The sequence below is a fragment of the Ursus arctos genome, unplaced genomic scaffold (genome assembly GCF_023065955.2).
Source record: "Ursus arctos isolate Adak ecotype North America unplaced genomic scaffold, UrsArc2.0 scaffold_3, whole genome shotgun sequence".
Classification (NCBI taxonomy): domain Eukaryota; kingdom Metazoa; phylum Chordata; class Mammalia; order Carnivora; family Ursidae; genus Ursus; species Ursus arctos.
The window spans coordinates 61,738,009-61,756,234 of record NW_026622985.1 but is presented as its reverse complement, the minus strand read 5'-3'; the positions used below and the strand labels follow the sequence as shown (position 1 = coordinate 61,756,234).

General features: G+C 42.6%; 1 long non-coding RNA gene across 1 annotated transcript; it reads left to right on the top strand.

Moving 5' to 3' along the window:
* The first annotated feature begins 187 nt into the window (after positions 1–187).
* LOC130542105 (uncharacterized) lies at positions 188–17,524 on the top strand. Its single transcript, XR_008956414.1, has 3 exons — positions 188–2,494; positions 4,238–5,392; positions 17,425–17,524. It is a non-coding gene; the product is annotated as an uncharacterized LOC130542105 (long non-coding RNA).
* Positions 17,525–18,226: the final 702 nt, after the last annotated feature.

The following is an 18,226-nucleotide window of genomic DNA, read 5'->3' as shown; positions in this document are numbered from 1 at the left end:
AGTTTATGTATACCGTTTTTAGAAAGTTGGAAAGATCGACATTAAAATATTAATTAAGGTACTGTCTTAGTGGTACAATTTTAAATGTTTTTAATTTTCTTGTGATTTAGGTGGTACGGATTTTTTCAATTAAAAAAAAAGTATTTTTTTTCTTTACAGCTAATGTATGGAATAAAGATATCCATATGCCTTAGAGGTTTTATATTTTATGGGATCCTATTATTGCAGATACATCTCCTGGGTTTTATAGTGATCCTCCTTAAACCCTATGGGATTCTCGCAGGCCTGACAAAAGGAGGGATAGGCCCTGATCAGGGATCAGGGTAAAGCAGGTGAGGTGAGTTGTACAAGTGTGGTGTTGGATCCCATATTTACTTACATTTTTGCTATTTTGTTTATTGTGGATTTTTTGCATTTGTTTGGCTTTTAAAATATTGCATTAAAACATTACTTTTTTGAATGCTGATTCTTTGGCACCCCCCATCCCTAAATTTTGCCCCTGAAGTCAGGGAGGCCCTGCTCCCTGAGAGCCCTCTGTACCCCTCATGCTCCACAAACAACATCCCTACCTGTCCTGTTCCACCTGCCATCCAGCAGCTGCCACTCCCTCCTGGCACCCTAGGACCAAACACTGGTGCTCTGAGTGGAGTGAAGGATGGCTGCAGGGCCCAGCCATTCAGGGGGCACTTCCTCTGGCTTGGCCTCTGTGCAGAGCCCTTTACCAGAATGACCTGAATCCTCACAATAGCCTGATAGGTTGGGGAGCAGAGATCCTGTGTGTCCCTCACTGTCATTCTTTCCTCTCAGTAGCAGACTTTCCTAATTGCAGCGGGGCACGTGACCATCCAGAGTAAAGACCACATTTCCAAGGCTGTCTTGCAGCCAGGTGTGGCCATGGTTGTTCAGGACAAAAGAAAGTTAGGGGCCATGTCTATAAAGGGGAAGGCCATTCTCTTCTTTCCTGGGCTGCTACTTCTGTGTGGAATATGAGTGTGAGGACTGGGGCTGCAATCCAAGATGCATCTTGGGCTAGAATGGAAACCACCATTGAAGATTGTGGAGCAACTAGGTGGAAGACCACCTGCTTCATTGTGTGGGGTCTCCATAGCAGGCCTGCACTGCTGTGTTATACGGGAGAGAAATAGGCTTCTGTCTCATTAAAACCACTGTTATCTTAGGTTTCCTGGTACTTGCAGATCAACCTAATCCTCATTAATTCTGATAGATATTATTATTAAGTCCTCTTTGTAATGAGGGAACTAGACTCAGAGAAGTTAAGCAACTTTGACAAGTTTGCACAGCCATTAAGTGACAAATCAGAATCTGAAACGAGGTTGTCTGACTCCAGTGCCCTAGCTCTTGATCCAATGCTATTAAAGTTCCCTGCTCTAGGAAGATCTCCAACTCTGAACAAAGGGCTTGGAATCCTAGATTTCAGATGCTCATTCCCATGCTTTCTCCAGCCAAAGTCCTAAACCCTCTGGGGCGTCAGCAGTTGAAAATGGCTTAGCAGGAGAATAGGAAGAGAGAACAGGAGAACAGAAATTCCTTGCCAATGTCTTCTCGGTTCCCTCCCATACCTTGCTCTGTCACCAGCCCAGCCTGTGACACCAGCACTGTTTAAATGCATTGGGCTTTGGGGATCATCCATCATTGTTTCCCAGGACAAATGTTACTCTGCTCTTCCAACAATGAGAGTGGTGAGGGTGCGGGCTAGGGGAGGGCTGCGATCTCTGCAAATGCTTCAGAAATCCCATCACCTTAAGTTAGTCTCCTGGAAACCCAGTCCGAGCCTTGGAATACGGTGCAGCCCTGTGGCATTTTGACATTGGATGTCATTTGCATTGTTGAAGTAACTCAGCACATTGGCATGCGTTTATCCCCTTAGGTCAGGGCAATGCTAAAGGAAGTTCATCACCTCTGCTTCTTCAGTAACTGATGTCTGATGCATCAGCCGAATGCACTTCAGGCTCATAAGCAGTTCCCCTCTGATGTACTGGCACAAAAGCTTTCACCATCTCCCCTCCCCCCATGAGTGACCAGTGTCTCAGCATTAATGCATCTGATGGCACCGAGCCTTGGTGGCCAGAGCGAGGACAGTCGCCAAGCAGGGATTGAAATCACATTTTTATTTACATTATTACTTTTCCACAGCTTGGTTTCCTGCAGGCTTTTTGATCTATTAGGCTACAGTATTTAGTCCAGACTGAATCTTTGAATTGCTTTACTTTTTCATCCAAGATCATCAAAGAACTTGATAAGCCTGTATAATTCATCAAAATATCCATCTATGGTGTTGATATATCAGGTCTAAAAGTGAAACATGTGTGCAGTGTAGAAGACAATTCGTACCTTCCTAAGTGTAGACTTTGTTGGTGATTCTTTCCTGAAGGGTAATCATTGTTATTTTAGGAAAGACCCGGAGTTTTCAGAGCTGAATGAGTCTGGATCCTTACCATAGAATGCAAGTGTGAAACCCAAACCTTCTTGTAAGGTAAACTCATATTACTGTTTACACTTGTCCATTAATAAATGTAGATTGTCTTGGATAAGACACATATTTAATCTTTATAATAGACATGAAAATAGGATTATGGATCATTGCTCTACTTTATTGTGACTACTATGTTGTATTTACCGTCAAACTTTTTTGACAGAGGCAGTAAATTTTAAGTGTTATAATCATTCTCAAAGTGCAAGCTGCCACTTCTGGTTCATGGCTTTTCTCCTCCACACATTGATAAAAGAAATGGAGACATGAGGAATCAAAGCAGAACTGGAGGGATTTGTTAGGACAGAAATTCTGATTCATTCATTATGATTCTCCCATATTGCCAGATAACCAGGAAGTAATGATCCACTGGATTTTTCTTTTGATGAATAAGATGGGCAATTTTCTAGCCCAATAGCTTAGTTTTGGAAAAGCAACCCGAAATGTACTACTAACCAAAATATTTTCTAATTTCCCTTGTGCTTTCTTCTTTGACTCACTGGTTATTTAGGAGGGTGTCAATGTCCACATATTTTTTAATTCCCCAAAGTCCTCCTGTTATTTCTCTGTATTTTCATTCCATTAGATCAGAAAACATACTTTGTGTGGTTCAATCATTTAAAATTTATTGAGACTTATTTTATGGCCTAACATATGGTGTCTCATGGAGAATTTTCTATATATATTAAGAAGCACGTATAGTCTGTTGTTAATGGTTGAAGTGTTCCAATGACGTCTGTTAAGCCCATTTTTTTGGTAATGTTGTTCAAGTCTTCTGTTTGCTTGTTGATCTTCTGCGTAGTTGTTCTATTCTTAATTGAAAGTAGGGTCTCAAAGTCTCCAACTATTATTTTTGGGTTGTCTATTTCTCCTTCAACTTTGACAGTTTTTACTCCTATATTTTGGGGTTCTATTGTTAGGTGCCTATATGTTTGTAATTGTCATATCTTCTTAATGGATTTATCCTTTATTCATTGTGAAATGTCCTTCTTTGTCTCTGGTAACAATTTTGTATTAAAGTCCATTTTGTCTGATATTAGGATAGCCACTCCAACAATCTTTTGGTTAGTGTTTGCATGGTATAATTTTTCCCATCCTACTATGTTCCAACTATTTGTGTCTTTGAGTCTAAAGTGTCTCTCTTGTAGATAGCATATATAGTTGCATCATATTTTTTGTCCATTCTGCCAATCTCTGCCTTTTAACTGGTACTCTCAGACTCCCGAAGGAGAGAAAGCGCCTCCAGCTGGGGACGATCAGGGGAGAGCTTGTGTAAAAGTAGGATTTTAGTGGGGGATTGAAGAATGAGGACAACTCTGTGGAAAAGATCAGACTTTAAAAGCTGTTTAGACATTTTTACTTTAATTACTTAAAAAGTAAACTTTGAAGGATGGAAGAAGAAGGGTGTGGGGAAGCAGAGGTCTAACCTTGCTTTCTAAAACAGAGCTTTTATGTAATAATCGATGGATTATTTCACTGTAAAGATTTATGTTAAACTAAACAGAAGTAGTGGTAACTTTTGAACTTAGCGTCTCCAAATCAGCCTGAGATTTAAACAATTTAGATGAACACAAGTGTTATGGGCTAAATTGTGTCCTCTTCCCCTGCAAGTTCATTCGCTGAAATCCTAACAACCGGGGCTTCAGAATATGACTGTATTCGGAGATAGGACCATTAAAGAAGTAATTAAGGTAAAATGAGTTCATATGGGTGGGTGCTGATCCAATATGGCAGCTGTCCTTTTAGGAAGAGATCAGTGCAAGATGTGCACCTGCACAAGGGAAACACCATGCAAGGACTCAGAGAGATGGAGGACAGCTGCGAGCCAAGGAGAGAGGCTTCAGAAGAAGCCAGACCTGCTGACTTCTAATCTTGGACTGGATCTCGGACTTCTGGCCTCCAAAACTGTGAGAAAATAAATTTCTATTGTCTCAGCCACCCACTCTGAGGTATTTTGTTATAGCAGCCCAAGCAAACTCATACAAAGGTATTACAGATGCATAAAACACTAGAACTTAGCCCAGTGTTAAAGCTGGGAAACAGATTCAGCCAGGTTGGGAAACAAGCGTTTGCTTATTCCAAATCAATATTTTCTTAAATAACAGGAAGCTCAGGGGGCGCCTGGGTAGCGCAGTCATTAAGCGGCTGCCTTCGGCTCAGGATGTGATCCCGGCGTTCTGGGATCAAGCCCCACATCAGGCTTCTCTGCAGGGAGCCTGCTTCTTTCTCTCCCACTCTCCCTGCTTGTGTTCCATCTCTCGCTGGCTGTCTCTTTGTCAAATAAATAAATAAAATCTTAAAAAAAAAATAACAGGAAGCTCAGGATTATTTTCCAAACAGTTTGAGTAAGTATAACAATATGTTCAACAAATGAATCCTAACCATATTCTGACAAACAATTGCTAGGATTGCGGTCTGATTGAACTAGTTTAACTTTCTTTCCCATTGTTTGGACACTTGCAGACACACTCAGAGATCACCCTGGACTTCCCAGGTAATGTATTCGCTGTGAGTGTCAAGATCATTTTTATAATTGGATGTCATCTTTTGTAATAGTCCATGTTCCTAGCTGCAAAGCAACCAGATTTCATTATACGCATTTAAGCAGAAGGATTTATTGAAGGATATGAGGAAACTCACAGAATTGGGGGGAGGGCTAGAGGAAAGGGAGGGAAACTCAGCTTCTGGAAGCAATACCCAAACACTGCAGAGAGAATGGCCTGACGAGGAGACCACTAACTCTGCCTCTGCCGAGCACCTGAGATTCGCTTCTACTGCACCAACTTCTTCCGCCTGTTTTGAAGCCATTTCTGTAACAGGATCTTCTGGAAAGAAGTCTTTTCCAAGTGTCCCTGATTGGAGGACGCCTGTGTCACATGCTGTGTTCTAGCTGCAAGGGAGGTGAGTAACTTCAGCTCTAACTTCTACACTGGGAGACACAGATATGTCAGCTAATAAAGGGAGGTCTTTTAAAAGTTGATGGGCTGGCAAGAATATGACAGATGTCAGCTGCAGGCCTGGAGTGCGCCTTTCCTACTGCTGCGCTATGCTTTCTTCAATGTCTGGGCCTCTAAAATGACAGAATTTATGTTTGACAAATATAATGTGATGAACAAGGCTGACAAGTATTTTCAGTCAAATTCTTACCAAAGCTTTGTATAAGATTTCTTACAATCAACACATGTTCATTATTTGAGGAAAATATTAACGAAAACATGGAATCTCTAAGGGCAGAAATGAGATCTTGGAACATTTAATAGTGTTTGCTAATCAATGAATAAATGTTGTCATGTAAAGTACTCTTTTTTCTTAATGACAACACCAAAGCCTATTGGAACCCAAATTGTTGGATTGTGCTTCTAGCTCCTCATTTTCACACCCCCTAATGGTGTCTACCTTCTCGCTCAAGAATATAGTTTATTTGTTACTGTGGCAGCTTTGTTTCCCAACAGGAACAATGGGACCCGTGATTCTTTTTTTTTTTTTAATTATATTATGTTAGTCACCATACAGTACATCCCCGGTTTCCGATGTAAGGCTTGATGATTCATTAGTTGTGTATAACACCCAGTGCACCATGCAATACGTGCCCTCCTTTCTACCCATCACCAGCCTATCCCATTCCCCCACTCCCCTCCCCTCTGAGGCCCTCAGTTTGTTTCTCATAGTCCATAGTCTCTCATGTTTCATTCCCCCTTCTGATTACCCCCCCTTTCTTTATCCCTTTCTTCCCCTACCGATCATCCTAGTTCTTAGGTTCCATAGATGAGAGAAATCTTATGATAGTTGTCTTTCTCTGCTTGACTTATTTCACTTAGCATTATCTCCTCCAGTGCCGTCCATGTTGTAGCAAATGTTGAGAACTCATTCTTTCTGATAGCTGAGTAATATTCCATTGTATATATGGACCACAACTTCTTAATCCAGTCATCTGTTGAAGGGCATCTCGGCTCCTTCCAGAATTTAGCTATTGTGGACATTGCTGCTATGAACATTGGGGTGCATATGGCCCTTCTCTTCACTACGTCTGTATCTTTGGGGTAAACACCCAGTAGTGCAATGGCTGGATCATAGGGGAGCTCAATTTTTAACTTTTTAAGGGACCTCCACACTGTTTTCCAGAGTGGCTGTACCAACTTGCATTCCCACCAACAATGTAGGAGGGATCCGCTTTCTCCACATCCTCTCCAACAATTGTTGTTTCTTGCCTTGTCTATTTTTGCCATTCTAACTGGCGTAAGGTGGTATCTCAGTGTGGTTTTGATTTGAATTTCCTTGATGGCTAATGATTTTGAACATTTTTTCATGCGTCTGTTAGCCATTTGTATGTCTTCTTTGGAAAAGTGTCTGTTCATATCTTCTGCCCATTTTTTGATTTGTTTATTTGTTTCTCGTGGATTGAGTTTGAGAAGTTCTTTGTAGATCTTGGATACCAGTCCTTTATCTGTAGTGTCATTTGCAAATATATTCTCCCATTCCGTGGGCTGCCTCTTAGTTTTTCTGACTGTTTCCTTGGCTGTGCAGAAACTATTAATCTTGATGAAGTCCCATAAATTCATTTTATCTTTTGTTTCTCTTGCCTTTGGGGATGTGTCATGAAAAAGGTTGCTTTGGCCGATGTCGTAGAGGTTGCTGCCTATGTTCTCCTCTAGGATTTTGATGGATTCCTGTCTCACATCGAGGTCTTTCATCCATTTGGAGTTTATTTTTGTGTATGGTGTGAGATAGTGGGACCCGTGATTCTGACAAAGGATCATGGTAATTGTTTTTGGCCACTAGAAGCAAGCTGATAGATGATGCTCAAATATTAAAATGGCCATTTTGGTGGTTGTGAGGACAAGAGAATATTTCAAGTCAGGACTTGTCCAGAAAAGTATGATATGGCCATGGTACAATGGGTATAGCATTCACTTCAAGGAGAATTTTTACAAGCATTAGTTCATTCATTCATGCAGTCAATGTTCTATTTTAACAAACACTTCTTGAGCGCCTACTATAGGCCAGACACTGAACTAGGCCCCTACGTTATGTTCCACAAAGACTTTGCAGTTCAATAGCATGAGAGGTAGGTAAGCAAAACAATGCAATTAAAGTTAGAAGTTTTAGGACAGAAATCTACAAGTGTGCTTAACCACACACTGTATTATGATTACAAAACAAAAAGTAAATATAACTCTTCCTTTCTTAAGCACAGAGTAACGACAACGAAGTCATATATTAGTATCTTGTCCCCAGTACAGTGCAGATCTCTGTTGAGAGTGTTTTGAAATCTGCTACATTTGCTCTCCTGTTTAAAGATTTAATTTCACTTTGCAAGCAGTAAAACATCAATATGCACATAAAGCCCACGAGATAGAAGATTTCACATAAATACAAAGGGAAGTAACATGACAACATTAGCTTGTGTACAGAACAGACTTAAAATGAGAATCTCTTACCTCATTTCTTTTCTCATTCTCTCTCAAGCACATCTAATTGTTTGAACGAATTTCAAAACAAAACCACTTATACTCTAAAATCTTCTGTGAAATCTTTAAGACCCCTCTTCAGAATGCCTCCTGAATTTCATTCCTTTCCCAAGGGAAGCAGGCATCACTTTATTTGATGGTACATTATTTATTCATTTATTTATTTGTGTCTGTCTCCTGCCCTGCACTGTGCATTCTTTTCTCTCCTTGGCACCTAGGATGCAGAAGATGAGCAATCATCTCAGAATGAATGCATAGATAATGGAACAAATGAATGCACCCCTTATCAACCAGCAAAGCATGAAAAGCAGTTTCCCAGTAGGCCTGCATGTTTAGAAATTAGGCCGCCTTGGTTGGAATCTGCCTCTGCTACTTGTTGGCTTCTGGAATTTGAGCAACTCCTATCATCTTTCTTGGCCTCAGTAGTTACATCTGTAAGATGGACATAATTAACAGAACACATCTCACACTCTTGCTGTGAGAATGAAGTGGGACAATATGTGTAAAAATACAGCACATACTCTGGAACACTGCCAGACCCATGGCCGATCCTAAGCGGTGGAAAGAGCCATCCCTATTGGTAGCTTTCCTCCAGTAGGCACCCTTGCATGTCAGGACACTGAACCTTCTGAGTGGAACAAATTTTATATCCGGCTCTTGACTGCTACTTCCTTTGCCTCATATTCCTTCATAATATAGAATCCACACCTCTGCCTGTCCCAAATCTGAGTGCATTGTTGACCTTTGAGGAGGTAGCATTTTTTCTTACTGCTGTAGCTCAAAATTCTTCTTTCTCTGACTCTTACTGCCTTGGAAGGGCATGTAATAAAAAAATGCCCCCAGCTTAATTTGAAAGCCCAGCTTCCTAATTCATCCTGAAACATAGAAATCTGATAAGCTGGCTTCATTAAATTAAGAGCCCAATGTCACTACACCACAAAGTTTGGGGAGTAGAGAAAGCATGCGCTGGTCAGGTGGGCGGTGAGGAATGGCAGAATATGCCCCCACCCGCTACCCCAAACACAAGCACACATGCTGTCTTAAAACAGCCCGAATTATTTTTTCTGTTTCTTCTCAACTAGATGCTCCTTCTGAAATTGGACCAAGTGGAAAAACACAAAGCCCTTCAGATTTGTCCAATTTTGTAACATTAAATTGGGATGAAGCGTGTGATGGGGGTGGGGGTAGTTTCATAATATAGTAAGTGGAACCTTTTAGCTTCAGTAAGTGAGTCTGACTCAGGAATGTAGGCGATTGTATCTCAAAAAAAATCAATATTAAGATGCACAATTGCTCCCCTGGTATCGAAAGAATTAGTTGATCTACATGCTAAATGACAAGCCTCTTGATAACAGGGATTATGCGACCTGCCTTTCCAGCCAGGGCTGCTGGGGACTGTCCCTTAGGTCCCTAAGGCAGAGATAATCTAATTACAACAACAAAGACCAGGTCCATTTGAGGAGAAGGCCACTGTGGGGGTGGGTGGGGGGTCGGAAGGTGATGGTGGGTGTGCGGGACCGTGTTGGGTCTTGCGTTAGCAGGGAGGGGCTCATCCAGAACAAAAGCATCTAGGTGGGGAATTGCTGGGGAGTGAGGCCCGGAGGGGAGGGAGTGACTGCAGAAAGGGTGGACAGAGGTCACCTCTAAAACATGACTTAATCTCCACTTTGGCTCCACAAACACTGCCACGCTGGCTCCCAGACTCCGGCCAGACTTGACGGAACGAGCGAGCAAGGCTCCAGACATTCAGACACTCAGAGGCCCTCTAGCCAGTCACAGGAGAGAGAGAAGGGCCTGGGAAACACACGTGGGGCTCTGTGACCCCAGTCCTCTCCCTCCTCTGTGAATCTCCCGCCACCTCCAGGACAATAGGTTCCAAGAACGAGGACCTGATGGCACATCCACCTGACCCTGGCAAGAGAGAAAAATAAGGCCGTGTGCTGCACTTTTCAGGGAAATAAGCCTCTTTCAGAGGACTGTCCTCTCTCTTGAGTTTATGTCCTGCTCATGTCTCTTGTGGCAAACAGTCCCTTTTAAAAAGTTTTGACTTTTTGAGATGACGGTGATAGTAGCTAGGAGGGTTTTTTGCTTTGGCTTTTGTCTGTGTTCAGTGCTCTTACCTGGGATGATAAGAAGTTTCCATGGGTTCCAAAAATGTTTGTCTCCGACATTCTGTCATTTGAAAAACAAAAATCTATGAGACTCTCTTTTTAGACTTCTTAGCAAAGGTTTGTTGAAATTTTACCCTCATAGTTTCTTTTATTTTATGGAGAAAAATTGACCCAAATAATCTTTGTTCCTAGTTTCTATATCCACCATATCTTATCACTCCCAAGGTGAAAAGGTGTCTTCAGTACCCTGGAATTCTAAGGCAATGAGACATTCATTAGGTCAGTAGTTTTCCCATCTTTAAAAGCAGAAGGGCCTTTTTTATGTCATCAGGTGACTCAGAACTTCAGTGTGTCCCACGGTGTAGACTAAAGCACAGGAGCTCTGACTCTGGGGCAAGGTGGGCTCACAGTCCTTCCTTCTAGGCCTCCTCTTCAAAGTGCCCTGCCCCACCACCTGAGGGGAGCCTGAGTCCCTCACGTGTCCCTGAGCCATGGGTGTGGGTGTGTGCAGAGAAACCCTCCGTCAGCTTGCCCGTTTCTGGCCCAGTGCAAGAGGCCTTCCTTTTCTCTCCCTGGCTTTTCATGATATGGAGGGGATGAACTGACCCATCAATTATAAATAAGCTTAAAAAAAAAAAAAAGATTTCGAACCCTAAAAAGCTGAGTGTACATGGGGCAAACTTTCCCAAGCCTGGGGCAGTGGAGATGCTGGGTGACTTAGTATGATTTGGTTGAGGGGACCTTCCTACTTATCTAGGGGAGCATAGGTTGTGGCCAGGAAAATAGCTCAAAGGTTCTGTCCATACTGTCACTCAAAGTGGGAAATGAAGGAATATTGCTGGGGCAGGTGGTGGGTGATGGAGAGGAAGGGGCTTCGATTATCTACCAGCCAGTTCTGTTAGCAAACACTGATGGTATAACCTGAAAAGAAATTAGAAAAATACGTGAGGAGGTCTTAAATAATGGTAAAAGATTCTGAATATTTATTTTATTGCCCCCAAGCTCTCATACAAATCCCCGAGTTTCTCAGAGATGGCCACTGTATAAATAATACATCAATTTAGTATTATTTTTATTCCAAATAATATGGTGGTAATTGTTGTGTTTTCTTTTTTGGTAAGAAAAACTTGTGGGTTTGTGTTAAGGGGAAGAAGTTATGAACACTTTTGGATAAAAACTAAAGCAAAAAGTTTTAGGAATATTATCTATATCTGACTTCCTTGCTAAGTTCCGAGGACTAAATCTAGAAGAAATGACAGTTAACATCTGCTTAGCTTGAGTAAAGACTATACTTGGGAGGCTTAAAAATCTCTTTCTTTGACTTATTGAAATGCCAAGAATTTATATCAAACTGATTTGCTTAGGCATGCACTTGAGTTTGGTTTTTAGAAAATGCTGCTTTTGTCTGAATGTCACTATGATTGAGTTTTGAAGGAGGTTGTGCCTGATGAACGAGAAGGAAAGAATCAAAGGAGAGGGAGTCCCCAAGTCCCACTTGTTGTCTAACTGTAATAAAATATACACGTACATTTAAAACTTTAAACTATATTCGCTATTCACCTTGATTTTACTGTCAATTATTGAAAACTGATTGTGTCTCCACTATTCTTACGTAGCTAGTTGGGGAGAAAAGACTAGCACATAGGAACTCACCCAGATCAAGACTGTGATTTATGTTTGGGTGGTCTGTCACAACACAGTTGATATCTGTGTGCTGTGGTAGTCAAGAAGGCTCTGCAGAGAAATGGGTGTTGTGATTTGATTTGATGAATGGAGAGAATCAAGGACAGGAAAACACAAAAGAAGAGAGCAGGAGTAAGAAAGACAGATGTGGTTCAGTGGGAAGGTTGAGCCGGATTCTGACCCCAGCAGAGGACCTTGTTTGGGAGAGAGGAAAAATGAGGTTAGATGAGTAAAGTGGGGCCAGATTATGGTGGGTCTTCACATGCAAGTCAGTGGCTAGTGGTATTTCTCCACTGCTTTGTCCAAGAAGGACATCTCTTATCACTCATGGCACTCTACATCCTCCTCCATATCGGTCTCCAGGCAGCTACTGACAGTTGATCAGCTTTGGTCTTCAAGAAGAAATCCATTTTCTGTTCCCATCCCAGGCCTCTATCTTCAGACTTGATATTGGAAATGGGAAGTTACTGAGTGAAGAATAGATGAATGAAGAAGACATGAGTCCCCAAACCCTGGTTACCATTGATTTCAACCTTTCTTAACCTAATTATGTTTTCAGCTGGAGCTAGGCATGATGGGGAGAATGCTGGTCTAGAAATCCAGGTCAGCCACTAACTTCTCCAGTCTGTGCCTCATTTTCCTCATCTGTAAAATGAGAGGTTTGGAATGGGTAATGGGATAAGGTCTCCTGACACTGACTTTTTAGACTCCTACAGATGCCAACAGGAAGGAAGCCCACCAAGCCTTGTTTGGGCCTCCTCTGGGGAGGAGCTGAATGGCAGTACAAACCAGGCCAGCCATGGAGGGGAAGAGGGAGCTGAGGTTCTGGCTAACCCACCCACTAAATGAATAGCTTCTGGATAACTGAGAGTCACTGTCATTAGACACTATTTGTGTTAGATGATCCATATGGTATAGAACGTGGCTTAGGCGCCTTGAGGTCTCTCAGTAGGAAGCCGATGAAAGGCCACATCTGGAAACGGATTTCTCTAAGGATCAAGCCTGGTGGAAAAAGTGTGTATATCATTGTTTGCTTCCCTCTGGAGCACCATGGCTGGTCCTCAGCTTCATGCGGCCAGTTTGGCAGATGTCCCTATCCAAAGGGACTTCACAACAAAGAAGCCTTTCTCGCTAATGATGACCTCTGCTTCTCTGGTCACCAGCTTCTTTGGCCTCTGAGGGATGCATTTGGTAGACAGGAGACACGGCAGGACACGGTCACAGCTCCATTCAAGAGGGCAGGAAAATGTGCCCCTCCTTTGGGCACAGAACGGCATGCCCTGTAGCCATGGAGCAGGTTTGAGGTCATTACCCCATTTGCCATCTCAGTATCAAAAGATCAGTTCTGGGGAGCCTGCTTGCCAGTGGCTCGGGTTACACTTCCAGAATGCAGATAAGGCTGAGAGGCTTGGAGCCATGGTATTTGAATGTCTAGCTAGGCATTTTGCAGGCCTGGATTGGCTTAATTTATTAATTTGTTAGTATTCAGGCAGGAGCACAGCAAGATTCTGTGCTACTTCTTGAAATGTGCCTTTTTGCAAGCTCCCTACATGCCCATTCAGGGGCTAAGTCTTCAAGGCCCTGTCTGAAGAATTCAACAAGACAGGAATATTAGCTGTCTTTTAATTGGCTGATGTTTAAAAAGACTCTTTGACTTGATGCTTAATAAAATAAACATTCTTTGTTTACTTTCACTTTTAAAATTTATCTTGGAAGCACGTGGCTTGAGACAATAACGGGGAAAACCATGTATTCCTTACTGACATTTTGCATTTTAGGTCTGGGATGTCCAGGGGTCCCTGGCCAGAGATGAGGAGCATGATTTAAAAGGAGCCGGCCTTATTTCTCTCCTTCTCTTGAGCTGGGTTTTGTTGCATCCACTCATCCATCCATTAATCCACTTGTCTTTCCTTATTGTCCACCTGTCTGTCAATCCATCCATCCATTCATGTATCTATCCATCCATTTACTCATTCAGTTGTTTAACAAACATTGCCAGAGGGCCTCCTCTATGCTCAGCGCTGAGTTTACCAAGGAGAACACAACAGGCCCAACCTCCACCTCCATGTCCACAAGTGCTGGGTTGGAGAGGGCCCATGTCTCGGGGGGAGCCTTGATGGTGGACACTCTTGAAGGTGCTGGGTTGCAGGCAGCTGGTTCCCCGTAGGCAGGATCGACTCTGCCTGCATGCACACTGCTTGCTGCACAGAGTCTCTGATCTTTTAAAAACCAAGGAAAGCTTTCTTGTGGCCGCGTAGCCTTTGACTCTGTCTTCAGGAATTGTATATCTAAGTTGGGGCAGAGAAGAATGAACACTGTTGGAGTCGTGTTGACCCTGCTGTCTTCCAGTGTGGTGGAGAGAGGCATGGGTTGGGAGCTGTCCAGCTGGGCACTCACTCTGACCTGCCCAAGCCCAAGATTCTCCTTCCTTCCCTCACTTGCAGATGGTAATATTTACTCTTCCGTGTCCTTGTAAGGATTGCAGGAGATAAAGTGCACCAAGTACTTAGCACAGGGCCTGGCATCTTATAAGCCCCCAATAAACAGGAGCTTTCATTCTTATTTAACCAAAAAGTGAGTTGGGACAGAGCTCTTTTTCTTCCATGAGGGTTGCTAGTGGCTGTCAGTAACTAAGATTTGGACTTTAAGCATTTTACATTTCCTGGCAAAAATGGGTTTCCTTACTGTGCTTTCACATAATAACAAGCAATCAAGGCAGGGTTTTAAGCAAAGTAATGATTATCTTTCACATAATAACTTACAGATAGGACCCAATTATTCCGTAATGGGCACTGGCACTCTGTGTGTGTGTGTGTGTTTCTGGGTATAAATATGGCTCACGGTGATGGGTAGTAAGGAGGGCACTATTGCATGGTGCACTGGGTGTTATACACAACTAATGAATCATCGAGCCTTACATCGGAAACCGGGGATGTACTGTATGGTGACTAACATAATATAATAAAAAATCATTATAAAAAAATAAACAAACAAATAAATAAATAAATATGGCTCAGTTCCCCCTAAAATTTTACCTAAAATAGCACCGAATTGCATCTGAATAGTTGAAAGTAGTATAGGTTCTGAGCACAAGAAGGGGGGAAAGATAAGGAAGGAGTAGAGGAGTTTTCTTTCCTTGTAGACCCATGAACTACACAGCTCTGAAAGAGAACAGGAAGGGGTGCCTGGAATCAGAGGAGACCCAGTGGTCTGTGTCTGCCATGCAGAAAAGACACAGGTGTGGCCTGCTTCGGGCAGAGAGGTCTATGCTGTTCCAGGGTCTAGTTTTTGTTCCTGCAGGGATGTAGCATTTCCCCTGAGAGGTAGACACTCCACCCCACAGCACAGATGTCAGCATGCGGACCCTCCTCCCCACCTGCACAAATGTCAGGGGCCATACGAGATGGCCTTCATTTTGTGAGAAGCCCCAAGGCCCCCAGAGGTAGAGAGGCCAGAAAGAGGCTGCATGTGGCTCCCCACGGGTCCCCAGCTGGGCAGCCAGCCCTGAGCCAGCCTTCTCCCACCACTTCAGCAGTGGCCTCCTTGACCTGCTTCTTTTTCCTTTTTTCCTTGCTTTCCTCCTAGTCCTCAAAACCCTTGAGAGTACTTAGAGTTTTACTCTGGGTGCTTCCTGCAGTGTGACTCTATTAGTTTCCCATTGTTACCGTAACAAATTACTACCAAGTGTGTGAATTAAAACAACATGCATATATTATATAGTTTCCATGGGTCAAGAATCTGGGCATGGCTTAGTTGGACCTTCTGCTTTGGGTCTCACAACCCTGCAATCAAGGTGTTAACTGAGCTATATTCTCATCTGAAGCTTGACTAGGAAAGAATCCACTTCCAGGCTCATTCAGGCTGTTGGGTAGAATTCATTTCCTTGCAATTGTAGGACTGAGGGACCTGACTTCTTGCTGGCTGTCAGAGGGAGGCCATTCTCAACTCTTAGAGGCTGCTTGCAATCCCTCCACATGGTCACTGACTTCATCAAGCCAGCAAGGAGAATCTCCAGCCAGTAGACTCCATTAGTAAGACAGTCTTTCATAATATAACATAGTCTTGGGAGTGACAGCCATCACCGTTGCCATATTCTGTTGGTTAGAAGCAAGTCACAGGTCCTGCCTGGACTCAAAGGGAGAGAATTACATAGGTATGAACACTAGGGGTTGAAGGTCATGGAAGCCTCCTTACAGTCTGTCCACCACGGTGGACTCCATATTTTTTCATTTTTCAGAAGGTGTTTCAATGGCAAAGAACAGTTGTAAGGTCTCAGCCGCTGCCTCAAACCTAGTCCTTTCTAGATGGACTCTTCACCTATTCCTGGCTTCTCTTCTGCAGGACCTGGTCCTCAGCCTCACTTCTCATACCTTGTCCTCCATAGATAGCCTCAGCCACCCTTCCAGCACCATCGTCCTTCTGGTCACCTGCACACAAGACCTCTGACATAACCTTCAGTTCTCCCTTTCTCCCTCAGTCCTGCAGTTACCTCCAAGCCTTGTCACTATCAGTTCCTAATTATTTCTCCAATAAATCTGCTCTCCTTTCTTTTCTGAACTCAGCTTAGTCTAACTGTTCTTTCGTTGGAACTAGTACAGTAACCCCCAGCCAACTTCTCCGCCTTACTGTCACCCCCTCAAATGCTTTCTCATGTCCCCACCACCATCTCCCTCCCACATTCTTCCTTCTAGCAAATCCAAAACAATGTTTTCCTACTACACCAGGCGTGGCTCACCCTCCTCTATTTCTCCATAATGCTCTTCTCCTACCCAATCCCTGCCATTTTACCTGTGTCGTAAACTACTCATCCTTCAAAACCTAGCCAGGATCCAGCAAGCTTTTCCTGGCTACAAACAGAATAATTTACTCCCCTAACTCCATCTTTTGATTTAATATTTAAAAATAAGTTTGTTTTTGTTTTTATTGTGCTTTTGTTTTATATTCGCATACCTAAATGTACCACGCCTTGCATTTTTGACACGTTGACTGCTCTCTGCTATGATGCTTGAGGAAAGCAAGTGTCACTGATTTGTCCTCATCTTCATAGCATCAAGCACAGCAACCTGATGTATAGGAATCAATAAGTATTATTGAGCGGAACTGGTACTTTCAAAATTATTTGGCCAGCTTGGGAAATTTGTCAAATCCCACATAATATAATTACTTTTAAATTTGGTTTTAGACTTTTAACCTTCAGCATTTTAGAATTCAGTTACCTATTTAATGCAGTGTTTTTTCTACCTCCTCTCCCCTAATCTTTCCTCAGCTAGTTTTCAATGATCAATTATGATTTTAATTATTATTATGCTATATTATCAATTCAATGTTATATAATTAGTTATTATATTATATATTATTAATTATTATTTTCAATTATTATGCATGCTCAATAGAGCTCAACAGGGATGAACAAACTAGCTCCATGTTTTTCAGTCAGGAGCTTTTATTGTTTCTCTTTCCAAGCACTGTCTCAATCCTGTGTCCACAGAAAGCATTCCACAATAAAGAACACACTTTTCAAAAAGGCGATCTGCTCAAAAAGCAAGCATTCAGAGATGTCCAAGTCCTGACATTTTTCTTCCCTTCTCCAAACAAGTGGGTCCCCCCAGAAAGAAAGTGTCTTTGCCTCATTGGCTCTCCATGATATCATCAACACTTGCTTTCCTTGCAGCGGCGTGGCATGGTGGCCCAGGAGCACCGTCTCCACAGGAACTGCCTGGCTCCAGGGTAAGGACTGGCACCCAGGAGGGTGGGGAGGGCACACCCCGAGGCACTGTGCGTGGCAGTCTGGCTCAGCATGGATTCTGGAGCCCAACTACTCACTTCAAGTCCTAGCTCCATTATTTACACTCACGTGACCATGAGCAAGGTATTCAGCCCCACCGTGCCTCTGTTAACTCATCTGTAAGATGGGGCTAATACTAACCAGCTTCATATGGTCATTGTGAGAGTGTAATAAAATGATCACGATGCACATAAAACACTTAGAAGGGAGTGCTTCACATCCCAACATTATAAGCATTCAACAAACATTTGCTACTATCATTACTTCAGAACTTAATTTCCACTTTTTTGAAGGGAGCATCAAATGGAATTGGCTCTCCTCAGTTTCAGGATGTGAATTTTTAGAAAGGGATCAAGATGAGAAAAAGAATCAGCTGGTTTAATATGACTTTTTCTAGAGAAAAATGTTGCTAATTCTGCCCTATTTTTCTGTGTCTTTCATCTGCATCATTTTTCTTTTCTAACAAAATGGGCAGTCTATTCTGCTTCTGCTATTTCTTTTTAAAAAACCACTCTCCCAGAATCCTAAATGTTTTTCTGAATTAAAAGATCCTTTCTACCTTCTAATATTGGATTATCTCTTGATTTAGATTAGGCTCTTCAAGCATAGACTAAATCTTTCCATCAGATCCTTCCGTCTGCTGTAGAGGTTTGGTGTTTCTTTCGAACTTTTTCATTCCTGGAAAGTG